The 18,270-nt window shown below is 39.3% G+C and overlaps 1 protein-coding gene across 12 annotated transcripts in view; it reads right to left on the bottom strand.

Moving 5' to 3' along the window:
* The window catches only part of R3hdm2 (R3H domain containing 2), a 141,468-nt gene that overhangs the window by 107,956 nt on the left and 15,242 nt on the right, over positions 1-18,270 (bottom strand). For 10 of the 12 annotated variants that reach the window (XM_048361130.1, XM_048361113.1, XM_048361148.1 and 7 more), the window contains one exon: positions 7,442-7,509. The gene's annotated coding sequence lies outside the window, so the exon portion shown is untranslated. Of the gene's footprint in view, positions 1-7,441; positions 7,510-11,523; positions 11,562-16,716; positions 16,835-18,270 lie in introns of those variants that run through there. The other 2 variants (XM_048361121.1, XM_048361139.1) reach the window with 2 other exon arrangements.

Below are 18,270 nucleotides of genomic sequence, written 5' to 3'. Positions count from 1 at the left end.
ACCACATTCCCAACCCCAGCTGCCATCTTTTTAACATTTTAAAAATTCTTTATTGCTGGGAATATGGCTTAGCAGTAGAATGCTTGCCTTGCATGCATGAAGCCTTGGGTTCAATTCCTCATCACCACGTATACAGAAAAAGGTGGAAGTGGTAGTGGCTCAAGTTGTAGAGTGTTAGCCTTAAGCCAAAAGAAGCCAGGGACAGTGCTCGAACCCTGGGCCCAAGCCCCAGGACTAGCAAAAAAAACCAAAACTCTTTATTATTTCTATTTATCATTTGCTTTGCAATACTGAAGACTGAACCAAAGGCCTCAAGTATGCTAGGTAAGCACTCTGCTATTTGAGCTAAATCCTTACTATTCTTGGTTTTTACATTTGCTTTTGAGACACGGTCTTGCTTCCTTAACCCAGGTTTGCCCTGAGAATACAATCTATCTTTTTCTACCTAAGTCACTCAGTTTTAAATTTCTATATTTATAATATTTATAGTACCCACATGAAAATTCATTCATACTTGAGTTTTGAACTAGTGGTCTCAAACTCACTAGGCAGGTACTTTTGACTGAGCCATGACCCTAGCCTTGTTCTGTTTTGTGAGACAGCATCTCAGTATGTAGCCTTAAAATAGCATCTTCTTCTGGTATTTGGGGTCACCACACTGGCTTTAATTTTTCACCCTAAGAGTAGCTGAAACCTTGATTTCAAGCCACAAAGACAGAACTCATGATGGGAATACTGTCAGAGCAGAACAGGTTGGAAGAAAAGCAGATGACAAGTGAATATTTAAGAGAACAGGAAGAGGATCCTACAGAAATAAGAAGTTAAAATAATTTTTTTTTTAAATAGCATATCAGGGCTGGGGATATGGCCTAGTGGCAAGAGTGCTTGCCTTGTACACATGAAGCCCTGGGTTCAATTCCCCAGCACCACATATACAGAAAATGACCAGAAGTGGCCCTGTGGCTCAAGTGGCAGAGTGCTAGCCTTGAGCAAAAAGGAAGCCAGGGACAGTGCTCAGGCCCTGAGTCCAAGCGCCAGGACTGGCAAAAAACAAAACAAAACAAAACAAAAAAACAGCATATCAGTAACTTTAAGTTAAAGAGACAAAAAGTAGGTCAGGCTTTGAAAAGAAGCAAAAACCTAATCTACCACTAGTAATGCCGAGCAGAAATACAATGGGAAAATAAAATCCAGCATTAACTCCAAAATCTCATTTTACCAAAGTGTTTCAAACTTTTCTTAAATACTTGCTTCTTATCAGAATTACTCACAAACAATAAAGTGACTTCAGGTTCCTCTCCTTTGCCTTTTTCATTTGCCTTCCAGAGGAAATGAAAACAAGAAAATGGCCAAAATAGAGATGGACAGAGAAGAATGGGGCTGGGAATATGGCCTAGTGGCAAGAGTGCTTGCCTCCTATACATGAAGCCTGGGGTTCAATTCCCCAGCACCACATATATATAGAAAACGGCCAGAAGTGACGCTGCGGCTCAAGTGGCAGAGTGCTAGCCTTGAGCAAAAAGAAGTCAGGACAGTGCTCAGGCCCTGAGTCCAAGGCCCAGGACTGGCAAAAAAAAAAAAAAAAAAGAGATGGACAGAGAAAACAAGATCCTGAACAAAATAGAAGGAACTACTTGAAACATTGACTCAAGAGCCCTTCATCCAATGAATATTCACTGAGTAACCACTCACAATGGATCATAATACCAACTGTCAAAAAAGCTAATATATCCTGGGTACATCAGCAGTAGCAAAAGACTAAAATTATTAAAAAAAAAAAAAAAAACCGGGCTGGGGATATAGCCTAGCGGCAAGAGTGCCTGCCTCGGATACACGAGGCCCTAGGTTCGATTCCCCAGCACCACATATACAGAAAATGGCCAGAAGCGGCGCTGTGGCTCAAGTGGCAGAGTGCTAGCCTTGAGCGGGAAGAAGCCAGGGACAGTGCTCAGGCCCTGAGTCCAAGGCCCAGGACTGGCCAAAAAAAAAAAAAAAAAAAAAACCACTTTACTGATAAAATCGAAACAACCAAAAGAAGCTCTCGCATAAGACTTCCAGAGCCCAAAGTCACCCAGTTACTAAAATGTGGCCTAATTGCAGAAAATAACTCCAAAGAAGTATTTCTTCACAGACCATAGGTGGTCCTGTGGTAACTGGTCCTGTGGTAACATCATAAAGCACTAAGATTTTTACATCATGAAACTGTGATAAGCTTTAAACAATAAAGATTAAAAGAATTCCCCAGGTGGGAAGGGGGAATGAGGGAGGAGGTAACAAACAGTACAAGAAATGTACCCAAGGCCTAACATATGAAACTGTAACCTATCTGTACATCACTTTGACAATAAATAAGAAAGAATAAATAAATAAATAAATAAATAAATAAATAAATAAATAAATAAATAAATAAATAAATAAAAATAAAAGAATTCCCCAGCTGGGTACCAGTGGCTTACACTTGTAATCCTAGCAACTCAGGAAGCTGAGACCTGTGGATCTCAGTTCAAAACTAGCCCAGGCAGGAAAAGTCTGTGAGAATTTCCTATCTAGATACACTTAGAAAGGAAAGGTTTTAATTGTACACCACTACCCTTTCAAATGTAGGAACTGTCATCTTTATAAATATGACTATTCTTTTAAAGAAAAATAACAGATAAAATGCAGAAAAGGAAATGAAATTCAGGATTTAGCAGTATATCCTAAGATAACCCTGACTATGACTATATTATCATGTACAAGTTGTCAAAAAAAAAACTTTCCTATCATTATCTTATGATAGCAGACCTATTTCTAGGCTCTAAACCTGGAACTACAAATTGATCAGCAAACTTCCAGAAGCAGCTGGGCTTCAAACAGCACTGAACAACTAGTCTCTTTATGTCTTACCTCCATTTGTGGGGAGGGGAGAGATTCTGGTTACTGGAGCTGAACTTAGAGCCTTTTGCTCTTGCTCAAGGTTGGCGTTCTATCACTTGAGTGAAACATTAACTTTTAGGTGTGTGTGCGCGTGCGTGTGTGTGTCCCAGAGCTTTACCTTAGGGCCTAGACACTGTCCCTGAGCTTTAATGCTCAAGACTAGCACTCTACCACTTGAGACATAGCTTCACTTCCAGCTTTTTTAGTAGGTTTTTGGAAATAAGAGTCTCAGGAACTTTCCTGCCTGGGCTGGCTCCCAACCACAATCCTCAGATCTCAGCCTCCTGGATAGCTAGAATCAGGGGCTGGGAATATGGCCTAGTGGTAGAGTGCTTGCCTCGTATACATGAAGCCCTGGGTTCAATTCCTCAGTACCACATATATAAAGAAAAAGCCATAAGTGGCACTGTGCCTCAAGTGGTAGGGTGCTAACCTTGAGCAAAAAGAAGCCAGGGACAGTGCTCAGGCCCTGAGTTCAAGCTTCAGGATGGCAAAAAGAAAAAAAAAGCTAAGATCAGAGGCATGAGCCACCAGTATCCTAGTCACTTCCAGTTGTTGTTGTTGTTTAAATTGGTCATAGGGCTTGAACTCAGGGCCTGGGTACTGTCACTGTCCTCTTTTGCTCAAGGCTAGTGCTCTATCACTTTGGGCCACAGTGTCACTTCTGGTTTTCTGGTGGCTAATTGGAGATAAGAGTCTCACAGACTTTTCTGCCCAGGCTGGCTTCAAACCACAATCCTCTGATTTCAGCCTCTTGAGTAGGATTACAGGTGTAAGCCAGTGGCACCTGGTCACTTCCAGCTTTTTGCTAGATAACTGGAGATAAGGGTATTGGGGACTTTACTGCTTGAGTTGGCTTCAAACCATGATCTTCAAATCTCAGCTTCCTGAGCAATTAGGATTACAGGAATGGGCCACCAGCATCTGGTTTCTCTGAATTCTATTTGGACTTTTTGAGAAAGGAAAGAATTATTGGGCATAACCTAATGTTATAACCTAATGTTAATGAAAACTACGTGTTTGCGGGAAGAATTCTACTCTAGTTTAACATGAAGTAATAGGCATCCAGGGATATTATGGTCCTAATAAGAACAACTAAAAACACTCACACAAACTGTATACAATGATAGTTTTTAGTCATTTTGCCTCAGGTAATGAGGGACTATAATTCCTGAGAGATGGGAAACTAATGAGGTTTAAAAAAAAAAAGGTTGAGCACCAGTGGCTCCCTGCCTATAATCCTAGCTACTCAGGAGGATGAGCTCTGAGAATCACAGTTCAAAGAAGCCAGAGCAGGAAAGCCCTTGAGACATCTCCAATTAACCACCAGAAAACCGGAAGGCTCAAGTGGCCGAGCCTTAGACTTGAGCTGAAGAGCTCAGGGAGAGCACCCAGGCCCATACATAGTTCAATTTCCATGACCAAAAAAACCCCAAGAAAGTAAAGGTATGGCTCAAGGGGTATACTGGCTACCTGGCAACTGTATGGCCCTGAATTCCAATTCCAGCATGGCTCCCCTAAAAAGCCAATTTCCACAATAAATCTAGTTGTAGATGTTTTTATTTCATTTATGTAAGGTTGTTAAAATAACAATAGTATAAGAATACATGTATTTTCAAGGTACCGAGACATAGTTTGGGAGGGTAAGGTGGAAGAAGTAGGTGTAGCTATTAAAGGTCAACATGAAAGATCCCGACAGATAGAACACCTGTATCTTAATGGTGAATACAAAAATTCACTCAGGATGAAATCTTATACAACTACATACAAACATATACACACATGTGCATGTGCATACATATGAAGTACAGATAAAACAAATTAAATCTGAATAAACTGTAGATTTTTCCAAAGTCAATTTCCCAGTTTTAATATTGTACTGTAGTTGTGCAATATTACCATTGGAACAAACTGGGTGAAAGATTCATAAAATATTGCTGCTATTGTTTCGTCAACTTCCTATAGATCTATACTTATTTCATAATGACAAGATAAAATAAATGACTATTGGAGGTGGGAATATAGTTCAGTGGTTAGGTATATTTAGAATGCACAAAGCATTGAATTCAATTCCAAGCACCAAATAAATAAAAAACAGAATTAGTAAAGAAAGACATTTAAAAAGTTTTAACTATATTCAACATGTGTACAAAGTCATAAGAAAAAGTCAACATGTTAAGTAGAAAGGAAAAAAAATAAAAACTTACCTGGCACCAGAGGCTTATGCCTGTAATCCTAGCTACTCAGGAGACTGGGATCTGAGGATCACGGTTCAAAGCTGGCCGGGACAGGAAAGTCCGTGAGCCTCTTATCTCCAATTAACCACCAGAAAAAAACGGAAGTGGCACTGTGGCTCAACTTGAACTTAAGAGCTCAGGGACAGCATTCATGCCAAAGTTCAAGCCCTATGACCAACCCCTCCCCCACAAAAAAAGCCATAATACAAAACTCTAAACTATTAAGGATCAAAATACACTCTATCAGACCAAACGTAATGGAGTACAACTGTAATCCAAACTACTCAAGAGGCAGATCCAAAGAATCTTTTTTTTCCCCCAGAGCTGAGGACCAAACTCGGGGCCTCGCCAGGCAGGTGCTCTTCCGCTGAGCTAAATCCCCAAGCCCCCCACAAAGAATCTTGATTAGAGGTCAGTCCAGCAAGAAGTTAGCAAGACTCCCATTTCAACAAAAATGTGTGACATTACAATACATAATAGTCATCTCAGCTACATGGGAAACACAGGAAGAAAGGTGGGAGGTTGGCCTAAGGCTAATAATAAGAGATCATACCTGAAAATTAGGGCACAGTCTGGTTGCTACAGACAACCCCATGCAAAAGATTATTAGGCCCCATAAACATCACTCCATGTACAAAATTTGAAAACAGACCAATGATCTAAAAGTATTACATATCTATATATATGCATTAATATATACCTTAGAAATATATATATATATATATATATCTTAGAAAAAATAGGAGTAAATTTTCATGGTCTTGGGTTTGAGCAATAATTTTTTTTTTTTTTTGCCAGTTCTAGGGCTTGAACTCAGGGCACTGTCCCTGAGCACTGTTCCTGGCTTCTTTTTGCTCAAGGCTAGCTAGCACTCTACCACTTGAGCCATAGTGGCCACTCTGGCTTTTTCTATGTATGGGGTGCTGAGGAATTGAACCCAGGGCTATATGAGGCAAGCACTCTACCACTACCTGAGCACTCTACCAGCCTGAGCAATAGATTTTTACAGCTGACTTTAAAAGAACCATCAATGAAAGAAAAAGAAATAAATTAAGCTTCATAAAAATGAAAATCTTGTTGGGTACCAGTGGCTCATGCCTGTAATCCTAACTATTCAGGAGGCTGAGATCTGAAGATTGGATTCGAAGCCAGACCAGGTAAGAAAATCTGTGATACTCTTTATCTCCAATTAAAATAAAATAAAATAAAAAAGAGAGAAGGGAATGTGGCTTAGCGGTAGAGTGCTTGCCTAGTGCAAGTGCTGGGATTCCAGGCATGCACTAACATACTCAGCCCCCAGAAAAGTTTTAAGGTTAAAAATCCTAAATAGGGTGTCTTTTAACACCCATGTCCTGCTAGGGAGCAGGAATGTGTCTCTCTCCATTTCTTCCTACTTTTAACTCTTCTTTAACTAAAGTAAATCCTTGCTAGAAAACATTTTTTTCCCCTAAATCCTAAACTTGGGGCTGAGATGTGGCTCAAGTAGTAGAGTGCTTGCCTAACAAGCACAAGACTGAGTTCAATGCCCAAAACTAAAAAAATCTTAAATTGTTTTAAGAGGCCTAAACTGGAGAAATTTTTATCTCTAGTCCAGTTTAAGCTATGTAGTGAGACCCTGTCTCAAGATACCAAAAGAAAAAAGAAAAGAAAGAAAGAAAAAAGTATGCTGCATTCAGTACCAGGAAAAAGTTATGAAATTTGTGTCCAAGTTCAGTCAGTTAAAACCACTTAACAGCCAGGCACCAGTGGCTCATTAGTCCTAGCTATTCAGGAGGCTTAGATTCAAAGGATCATGGTTCAAAGCCGAAGACATAGCTCAAGTGGTAGAGTACCAGCCAAGCAAGCAAGATAAACAAGTCAAGACCTAGCATTCAGCATGTGTAGCACATGCACACGCACACACACACTTTACATTGATACTCACGGCAAGTGAACAAATGACATCATCTAACTACTAATATCTCTCACTTCAACTACCAAAACAGGCTTTATTTTTAATTCAACTGAACCTGAACTCAGTTTTTCTTTTTTTTTCCTTTGTGTGTGTGGGGGAGGGGGATGTGGGGGTGCTAGGTATTAAACCAAGGGTATCCTGTTTGCTAGGCAAGTGTTCTACCATAAACTGAATCTTGTTATAGTTCCTAAATCTCAGCTTCTTCATCTATTAAATAATCAGGATAATAGCAAACCCCCATGCAGTTGTGTGAAGACTATATGATAATGTAGATATAGCACTTAATTTGCTGCTTGGCACACAGAAAGTGCTCTGTAATATAACCTATCATTACCTGAATAAATGCTCAGCCTCCATGAGTCCAGGGATGGAATGGCATCACATATAAGAAACAACTTTAACCTCAAAAAAGAAAAAAAAAGTTAAAAGTCATTTTAAATCTTAATATGCTGAAACCCTCTCAGAAAACAAAAGAAATCTAACTCAAACTCCATAGAAGCCCCTTTCATTCTTGACTTCTTTTGCTTGTGTTTTGAGTTGTTTTATTTTTGTTTTTTGCATAACCCTGCCTGACTCCAACCCTCTGTACAGCCATTACTACTTTCAATGCACAATTTAAAAGGTCCGTTCCTTTGGCTCTTTATCTCATAAGTCCTCTCTTTTAAAGTAAGCAGATCTTGGTCTGCTTTCCAATATAAATCAGCCAAACACAGATGAAATTCTTCAGCTGCTTTTTACTCACTGTCCAAACAAGTCTCAAACTGAACAAGCCAGAGAAAGAACAATACCTAATTTCGTTTCTCCTTATCCCAAATACAGGATTCATTGTTCTGTTATGAAGATGAATATCCCCCAAACACCATTTTATTTCCATAACTCTATTCCACAAATACCACATCACTAAAGTCTGCCCTCTCAATATCATAAAGATTTCCATGAAGACACTCTTCTGGATTCTTTATCATCCTGTATATCAGAGTTTTGACATCAGGATATAACTGGTTAAGGTTGGGCCTGGCAAGAGGATCCAAATGTCCTTTTCAGGGCTGGGGATATGGCCTAGTGGCAAGAGCGCTTGCTTCGTAGACTTGAAGCCCTGGATTCGATTCCCCAGCACCACATATACAGAAAATGGCCAGAAGTGGCGCTGTGATTCAAGTGGCAGAGTGCTAGCCTTGAGCAAAAAGAAGCCAGGGACAGTGCTCAGGCCCTGAGTCCAAGGCCCAGGACTGGCAAAAAAAAAAAAAAAAAAAAAAAAATGTCCTTTTCACCACCAACCTTCATCCTAAAACACTAAAACTTCTTCCCATGAAATGCCTTGTTCTCTCCCACGCAAAGAAACTATTAGTTGCCTCTCCTCACTAGCCATGCCCAGATAATGCTTTTTAAGTGGACCTAATGACACACCAAGGGGTGAGTCTCCAATTCTAATTCAGTCAATAGCAGCGTAATTCAAAATGTTCAACAGTCCTTATTGCTATAAGATTTTCTTCCCCAACTATAAGATCTTATAATTAAAAGTAGAATACTTTTTTTGTTGCCAGTTCTAGGGCTTGAACTCGGGGTCTGGGCACTGTCCTTGAGCTCTTTTTGCTCACGGCTAGCAGTCTACCACTTGAGCCACAGCATCACTTCTTAGCTTTTTCTGTGTATGTGGTATTGAGAAATGGAACCCAGGCCTTCATGCATGCTAGGCAAGCACTTTACCACTTTGCCAAACCCCTGCCCAGTAGAATACCTTTTGAAAAAAGCTCAATGCCTTTCTGCTCTCCAACCTCCATGGCCCCCAAATAACTTGAAGATTTTTAATAAAATGCATCAACCAAGAACTCTACAATGTATTCTCCTAGAGATGCATGAGTGATCTTTTAAAAGTTCAAGTCAGCCAAGCGCCGGTGGTTCTTGCCTGTAATCCTAGCTACTCAGGAGGCTGAGATCTGAGGATTGTGGTTCAAAGCCAGCCCAGGCAGGAAACACCGTGAGACTCTTATCTCCAATAAACTACTTTAAAAAGCTGGAAATGGCACTGTGGCTCAAGTGGTAGAAGCTCAGTGATAAGGCCAGGCCCAGAGTTCAAGCCCCAAGACAAGCAAGAAAAAGAAAGAAAGAAAGAAGGAAAGGAGGGAAGGAGGAAAGAAGGGAGGAGAGAGGGAGAGAGAGAGAGAAAATTAATTCAACCCACTGCTTCTTATTATTGACTTCCCATATTCAATACAACAACTATAGGGCTCTACAAAATCTGGCCTTTGTTTTTGAACATATCAAACCAAATCCTTCCCACAAGACCTTTTGTCTGCCTTGAGCTCAGGTGGTGGCTCACCACCCCGCCCCCCTGAAGGCAAAGATCCTGAGAAGGATTATAGTTTGAAGCCAGCATAGGCATAAAGTAGATGTGACCCCATCTCAAGCAATAAAAAGCAGGGAGTGATGGTGCATACCCGTCATCTTAGCTACATGGGAAGTATAAATAGAAGGTTCATAATCCAGTCTGGCCAGGGAATATGAGACCCTATTCAAAAAACAACTAAAGCAAAAAGGACTGGGGTATGGCTCTGATAGGGTGCCTACTTGCCCTGAGTTCAAACCCAGTGCTATAAAAAGAAAAATTCATTTGTAACTGCAATGAGGTCTTCTCTGATCATCCAATCTAAAGTGTCTCCCCTACCCCAGTCCTATGCTATTACATCACTACATTTTCTTCACAGCATATCATAATTATCATAATTTGTAATTACATACTTGAAAATTGCCTGTGTTCACAAGAAAAATATAAGCTCTCTGACAGCAGAAATCTGTGTAATATTATTTACATATATATCTAAAATGCTAAATAATGATGAAACAGTTTCCCATTTGTCTAATTCATTTACAAAAGTAAATGCTTCCTCTGGTAAGAAGGTTCTGAAGTTTTGAAGTTTTGTGAATCGTATTTGTATAGCCAGTAAACTGACCAACTTGAGCCAGGCTGTGGTGGCTCACCAAAGCCAGCCCAGGCAAGACAGTTTGTGAGGCTCTTATCTCCAATTAACCACAAAAAGCTGGAAGTGAAGCTGTGGCTCAATTGGTAGAATACTAGCCTTGAGCACAAAAGCTCAGGGATGGCGCTGAGTTCAATCCCCAGGCCAAAAAAAAAAAAAAAACAAAAAAAACCACGATGGCTAACTTGTCATCCTGTGTTCTCCATTTTAACCATCTGCCTTGTATTCTCAGGAATCTCCTTTTCTCTGAAGATAAAATTTGTCCTCAGGGAAAACAGAATGGCAATCATATTTGACAGCTATTCTATGGCTCTGTGGGGTTCAAATCCAATCTATGGCTCTGTGGGGTTCAAATTCAATAATCTCAGGCTTTAGTAACTGTCAAAGATCTAGCTATCACCACTGCACTAAAGAATAGGCTAAACTGCAGCAAACAACTATGAGATAATCACTGTTGCTAAGAATTTGGTCTTTCTCAAAATGCCTTGAAGATAAACTTATAGGAGCATGAAGTTCAACTATCTGACTAATGGAGTATTCTATGACCTGTTAATAATGACTCTGGGGCTGGGAATGTGGCCTAGTGGTAGAGTGCTTGCCTAACATGCATGAAGCCCTGGGTTCAATTCCTCAGTACCACATAAACAGAAGAAACCAGAAGTGGTGCTGTGGCTCAAGTGGTAGAGTGCTAGCCTTGCAAAAGAAGCTCAGGGACAGTGCTCAGGCCCTGAGTTAAAGCCCTAGGACTGGCAAAAAAAAAAAAAAAAAGGATTAATAATGACTCTGTCACAATAAAAATATTTTGTAGATCTACAGATGTGTAACTAACTTTAGTTAGCAGCCAACCTCCATTTGTCAATAAAATGTTTATTACTATCAAATTATCTGTGATTGGGGCAACAGATAAATCAGAAACTACTATTAACAAACACATACGTCCAGAACTAAGTCTATTAATTAAGCTTACTTGGAGAAACTCTAGGTAACTCTAGTCACTTAAAGACAAGTTTTAAAGATTCTAACAACTCTAACATTGGGCACACCAAAATGACTATAATCTGAAAAAATGTCACTTTCAATGGTGTACCTATTCTGAAAGTGACCCTCCTCCTCCAAAATAAATAGTTTTAAAAGTCAGCTAAATCTCTTTCCTTAAAGTAAGACTCTGACAGCTACCTTAATGAGAGGCCCAATAAACTCAGGACAAAGGGCTCAAGGTTGCTGACACTGTCACCTCCTCTAAGACTTCTGCTGATTTATCCCGATAGGCTGACAGGTCACTGACAACTCAGCCTTGCCCAAGATTCTTGTTTATCTCACATATAAATACATATAAAAACACCTGCTCAAGACAACTAAAACCTAGACACCTTTTCTTCCAAAAAAATCTTTTCTTCCTTGCATTTGGCCAAAAAGAAAAATATTATTTTAGGCTCATCATTCTGAATGACTAGTAAATCACAAAGGGGCTGAGAACATTTCCTATAAAAAGACCAAAGAGTTAACTCCTAGTAATTACCAATTTAAAAAAAAAAACTTTTTAAAGATCAAAACCAACCTCCTGGGGAAAAACTAATCTTTTCAGCATTAACAGATGTGTGGTATTAGTACAGTAAGATGGACAACACTAGCAAAGTCAGGAAATGAAAATATCAACCAAGTAAGTTTTGTTCTAACATTAACTTCAAAAAGAAGATTAAGTTGCTGGGCATTGGTGACTCCTGCCTTTAATTCTAGCTACTCAGAAGATTGAAACCTGGAAGATCATTGCTGAAAGTCAGTCCAAGCAGGGGGAAAAAAAGTCTGAGAGACTCTATATCCAATTAACCAGCAAAAAGGTAGGCTTAAGTGGTAGTGTACCAGCCATGAACAAGCAAGCCAAGAACTTGAATCTTTGAAAGCAAACCTAGGGGAGGGGAGGGGAGGGGAGGAGAGGGGAGGGGAGGAAAGGGGAGGGGATGGGAAGGGAGAGGAGGGGAGGGGAAGGAGAGGGGAGGGGAGGAGAGGGGAGAGGAGGAGAGGGGAGGGAGAGGGGCACAAGTTGCAGCTTCAGCCCCATACTAAACATGCATGTCTACACAGCCCCTAACCAACACACCAGATACCTGGTCACAAATACATGAGCAAGCCAAACCAATATCAACATCCTATGGAATAAAGACAAGTTGTACCAAGTAAGTCCTGCCCAAATTGCGAATCCATTTAAACCATAAGCAACTAGTTGTTTTAAGCCATTAATTTTGTAGTGGTTTAGTCCAAGGAAATCAATAACAGAAATACTCACAATTACCTAAGAAAAATTCAAAACATCATGTGACTCATTGAAAATAAGCATGTAAAGCAATTAAAATATGTAAAAAAAAAATACAGACTACCCCCGTTTAAGAAATATACCAGAAAATTCTAGAAAAATGCTCAGATTTATTAATTTGTCCCCACATCTATCCCAATTTGTCCATCTCATGTATAAATACTTCTAGAAGATACATGTAAACATATATACCCAACAAAGAACTCTGATACAAAGAATTCTAATAAGAAAAAGACCCCAGGTGCCAGTGGCTCACACCTATATTCCTAGTTACTCAGCAGGCTGAGATCTGAGGATCTTGATTTGAAGCCAGCTCAGAATGGCAAGACTTTATCTCAAAAATAACCAAGTCAAAAGTGACTGGAGGGATGGGAATGTGGCTTCGTAGCAGAGTGCTTGCCTAGCATGCATGAAGCACTGGGTTTGATTACTCAGTACCACATAAATAGAAAAAGCCAGAAGTGGAGCTGTGGCTCAAGTGGTAGAGTGCTAGCCTTGAGCAAAAGAAACTCAGGGACGGTGCTCAGGCCCTGAGTTCAAGCCCTAGGACTGGCAAAAAAAGTGACTGGAGGCATAGCTCAAGTCATAGAGCACCTGCTCGCAAGTGCACAGCCCTAAGCTCAAATGTCAGTACCAAACTTAAGGAAAAAAGAAAACTGATTCAACAAAAACACATTCATCTATACCAAGAGACTACATGAAACTGAAAGGATTGACAATATTAAACATAGTCAAAGACATAGCACAACCAGAATTCTCATATTTAATGGCTAGAGAATAAATTAATAACACTTTGGAAAATTAGAAATATTAAATATAAATACACATATACCCTTTGACCTAGCAACTCCACTCCTGGATTATCATCAATAGAACTGAGTACTTACATTGCACATGTACAAGAACATTCTTTATGAATAATGTGTGATAATATAACAATAATCCCAAATTGGAAACAACTCCATAAAAATTAATACTATATTCACAGTAGAATATTACATAGCAATGATAAAAAATAAACCATTGTTATATACAAATAACATTCATTAATCTCAAAAGAGTATATATGAACAACAAAAAAAGAGTACATTTGTTTCTGTTAATGTAAAATACAAAAAACTAGCCAGGTGGCTCAAACCTGTAATCCTAGCTACTCAGAAAGCTGAGATCTGAGGAAAGTCCATGTGACTTCTTTTTTTTGTCTGTCATGGGGCTTGAACTCTGGGCCTGGGCACTGACTCTGAGCTCTTTTGCTCAAGGTTAGCATTCTACCATTTTGAGCCACAGTACCACTTCCGGTTTCTGTGGCTAAGTGGAGATAAGAGTTTCATAGACTTTCCTGCCCAGCTGGCCTTGAACTGCAATTCCTAGATTTCAACATCCTGAATAGCTAGGATTATAAGCATGCACCATCAGCACCAGGCTTTCTCAGTGACTCTTATCTCTAAGTAAGTACCAGAAAGCCAGAATTAGAGCTGTGGCTCAAGTGGTAGAGTACTAGACTGGAGCAAAAAAGCTCAAGGGGGTGGGGGATGTGGCCTAGTGGTAAAGTGCTTGTCTAGCATGCAGGAAGCCTTGGGTTCGATTCCTCAGTATCACATACACAGAAAAAGCCGGAAGTGGTGCTGTGGCTAGTCTTAAGCAAAAGAAGCTTGGGGACTGTGCCCAGTCTCTGAATTCAAGCTCCATGACTGGCAAAAAAAAAAAAAAAAAAATGCTCAAGTCCCAGTACTAGCACCCCTTCTCCACCAAAAAAGTAATACTAACCTATGGTAATAGATGTCAGAATAGTGATTATCCTCTGGAAGTCATTTATGTGAAAAAGATTCTGGAGTGTTTCATTAGTTTACTTCCAGAGACAACTGCTCAAACAACATTATTTGAGGAGAAAGCATATAATTGACTTGATGGTTATATTACTGCCCAAGCAGCCTACACACAGATGCTGTGAGAATTAGTTCTGCTTTACTCTAACCCATGTACTCTTCTGTACAGCCTGGACTTCTAGAACTACATGACCAAGTCAGTGGCTCACTTTAAGACCTCATCATTTTCTACTGGCCTGTGCATTATCAGATTCACTGCCAAAAAATCATTTTGAAAAAATAATGACATCAATTATATACCTCCTACCACACATACATGTATCTCTTTTTAGATTCTTCAATGATTATCTACTGCCTATAGAATAAATTCTACACTCAACAGAGTGCTTTTGTGAACGATCTGGCTCTCATGTCACACCTTGATTTTCAGACATAACAAATTACTTGTAGTTGACCTAGAAGACTATTTTTTCTCAGTTCAGTACCTCTGTATATATACCTCTGTATACATGATGCATCCTCTATCTAGAACAGTTCTCAAAGTGAGGCCTTAGAAGGCCTAAAAAGTCAAACTAGTTTCATAACAGCAAGATGTTAATTCTCAAAGTAACACTAAAATGTGACTTGCCCTTACCATATTGATGAGATCCTTGGTAGATAAAACTGTTAAGTGTGTTCACTTAAGTCAAGCCAAGAACATCAAAATATACTAGCAGTGGGGCTGGGGATATAGCCTAGTGGCAAGAGTGCTTGCCTCGTATACATGAAGCCCTGGGTTCGATTCCCTAGCATCACATATACAGAAAATGGCCAGAAGTGGCGTTGTGACTCAAGTGGCAGAGTGCTAGCCTTGAGCAAAAAGAAGCCAGGGACAGTGCTCAGGCCCTGAGTCCAAGGCCCAGGACTGGCAAAAAAAAAAAAATATATATATATATATATATATATATATATATATATACATATATATATACTAGCAGTGCTGGAAAAGAAACTCAGTGACAGAGCATGTGCTTAGAAGGTTCAAAACACTAGGTTTGAAGCCCAGTAGTACACACACACACACACACACACACACACACACACACACATACACACACACACACACTACTCAGGAGGCTGAGATCTAGGATTTCAGTTGAAAGCCAGTCAGGGAAGAAAAGTCCATAAGACTCTTATCTCTAATTAATCGCTGGAAGTGGAGCTGTGGTTCAAGTGGTAGAACATCAGTGTTGAGCAAAAGAGCTAAGGGACAGTGACCAGGTCATGAGTTTAAGCCCCAGCATCAACACTGAAAAAAAAAAGTTAAAATGTATTTCCCTCCTCCCATTATAAAAGAAATACATGTTCTTCACAAGTAAATACGAAATCATCCCATAATCTCTTTTTTTTTTTTTGGCCAGTCCTGGGGCTTGGACTCAGGGCCTGAGCACTGTCCCTGGCTTCTTTTTGCTCAAGGCTAGCACTCTGCCACTTCAGCCACAGTGCCACTTCTGGCCATTTTCTGCATATGTGGTGTTGGGGAATTGAACCCAGGGCCTCATGTATACAAGGCAAGCACTCTTGCCACTAGGCCATATCCCCAGACCCCATAATCTCTTTCATAACACTTTGTCTTAGCAAATCCTTTGAGGGTATCTCATTTCTCTAAAGAACATGTCTCTCGAGGCCGGGAATATGGACAAGTGGTAAAGTGCTCATCTCTTATACATGAAGCCCTGGGTTCAATTCCTCAGCACTACATATATAGAAAAAGCTGGAAGTGGCGCTGAGGCTCAAGTGGCAGAGTGCTAGCCTTGAGCAAAAAGAAGCCAGGGACAGTGCTCAGGCCCTGAGTTCAAGCCCCAGGGCTGGCAAAAAAAACTAAACAAGAACATGTCTCTCTTATAAAATTGATCCATGCTGGTGACTCAAATCAGTGGTAGAGAACTTGCCTAGCATGTACAAGGTACTGTGTTTGATTCTCAAGCTTACTATAACGATAACTAACTAAAAACTGTAGTATGGAAAAAGGAAAAGAAACTGCACTTAGGCTTAATTTAGTAAGGATATTAGGGAGATCATTTTTTTAGTTTATTCACTGTAACCATTTGTATAATTTTAGGGTCACAAATCATATATTTCATTTTCATAAATTTTCCTTCTCAATTAAAAATAAATTCTTTGCCTTTTTAAAATTGTTTAAATTTTGTTGCTATAGTAGCAAAAGATCCTACTTTTCCAATTATCAAATATTAAACTAACATCCACTACAGGTAAAATCTTAAGTCAACTTTAACTCACATTTAAATTACTCAAAGTAACCATTCCTTTATCTGTCATTTCTTGTGTTGAGATTCTATACAACTACATCAACAGATCCTCATATTTCGTATACAGCTAAAGGTACATTGAGTAAGTTTCTCCTCAAAATGTCCTATATAAACTCTAGTTGGAATTCACAAAACAATTCTATTATAATAAAATCCACTCAAAAGCACCTCAATATAATTCTCACCTGAGCTCTAGCACAGTTGTATGTCCTCATTCATCCAGGTAAAGTATTAAGAACTGTATTTATCAAGTATAATTTAGAGATGCTCAGTAAAGACTGTTGATAGCTTCTAGAAATTCACCTGCAAAGGAAAAATATTATCTCTTTCACTACTCGGACCCCAAGTTGTAACAAGCTTTCAGTAATACAGTAGTCAAAATTCTCAGAACTGGGCTGGGAATGTGGCTTAGTGGTAGAGTGCGTGCCTAGCATGCATGAAGCCCTGGGTTCAATTCTTCAGTACCACATACACAGAAAAGCTCTCAGAAGTGGCAGTCTGGCTCAAGTGGTAGAGTGTTAGTCTTGAGCAAAAGAAGCTAAGGACAGTGCCCAGGTCCCGAGTTCAAGCCCTAGGACTGGCAAAAAAAAAAGCACAAATAGGAAAATTACAGTCTAGCCTGAGCTGAGTTTGAAGCAAGAACCTATCTAGAAGATAACCAACTTCAAAAGGAGCTGGTACTAGGTACTGGTAGCTCACACCTGTAATCCTAGCAGGAGGATGAGAGTTGACGATCGAGATTTGAAGCCAGCTTTGGCAAAAAAGTCCATGAGATTCTTTAATTAAGCATCAAAAAGCCAGAAGTGGTGCCATGGTTTAAGTGGCAGAATGTTAGCCTTGAGCAAAAGAAGCTCAGAGACAATGCCCAGGCTCTGAGTTCAAGCTCCAGGACTAGCAAAAAAAAAAAAAATTAGAACAGTTTTTAACTTTTTACTGGACTCCGTCTTAAGTGATTTGGGTGACAACACAAAAATTAATTTGAAGCTACCTATCTTCTCCTTACTCTGAAAAACAAAATATTGTGCATTAAAATCCCAAGTTCAATTCCATAGGAGCTCTACATGATTCTAAATTTAAACAAGCAATAGAAATAGTTGGAAGGCAGGCAATTCATTTTAATTTCTGCACTTTTATGTTGCCAGGCAGCTAATTTCTCAAGTAATCTTAGAGTAGTTATCTGCAAAAAAAATGAAAGAATAAACACATAAGCCATATAATCAATAGAAAGGTTAGTAATGGTATTAAAATACTATCTATGATTTCTGGAAATGACTACCTTCACCTCTCCAAAAATATCTATTTTTTCCCATAGGAATAATATGTAAGATTTGAGCAAAACATATTAATAACATCATTACTTTTCTTAAAATCTATTTGTACGTTTTCACATCAAGGAATAAAAGGTACATATAATGGACTTCATCATTAGTGTAAAGCATTTTTGGATGGGACTGACAAATCTCATCTCAGATATAAATAAAAAAAATAGTATAGTCTCAAATTGTTAGAATACAAGTGATCTTGGTGTACCAGATCCCAATTTTAAGGCTAATACCATAAAGCAATACTTCAATAAACACGCTAACTTCATATCAGTTCCCTAGACTGTATTTATAGACCAATATGTAAATCACATATGCAGAAGAACGCATAATGCAGATTCAAAGCATAAAAGACCTAGGTTCAGATGCTTCCCTATGTAACAAAGACTTTAGACAGCAGAAGATACAAAGAGAGAA

Source organism: Perognathus longimembris, chromosome 1, assembly GCF_023159225.1.
Source record: "Perognathus longimembris pacificus isolate PPM17 chromosome 1, ASM2315922v1, whole genome shotgun sequence".
In the NCBI taxonomy this organism is placed as follows: Eukaryota; Metazoa; Chordata; class Mammalia; order Rodentia; family Heteromyidae; genus Perognathus; species Perognathus longimembris.
Note: the sequence above shows the minus strand (reverse complement) of the source record. Positions and strands in the feature narration are given on the sequence as shown.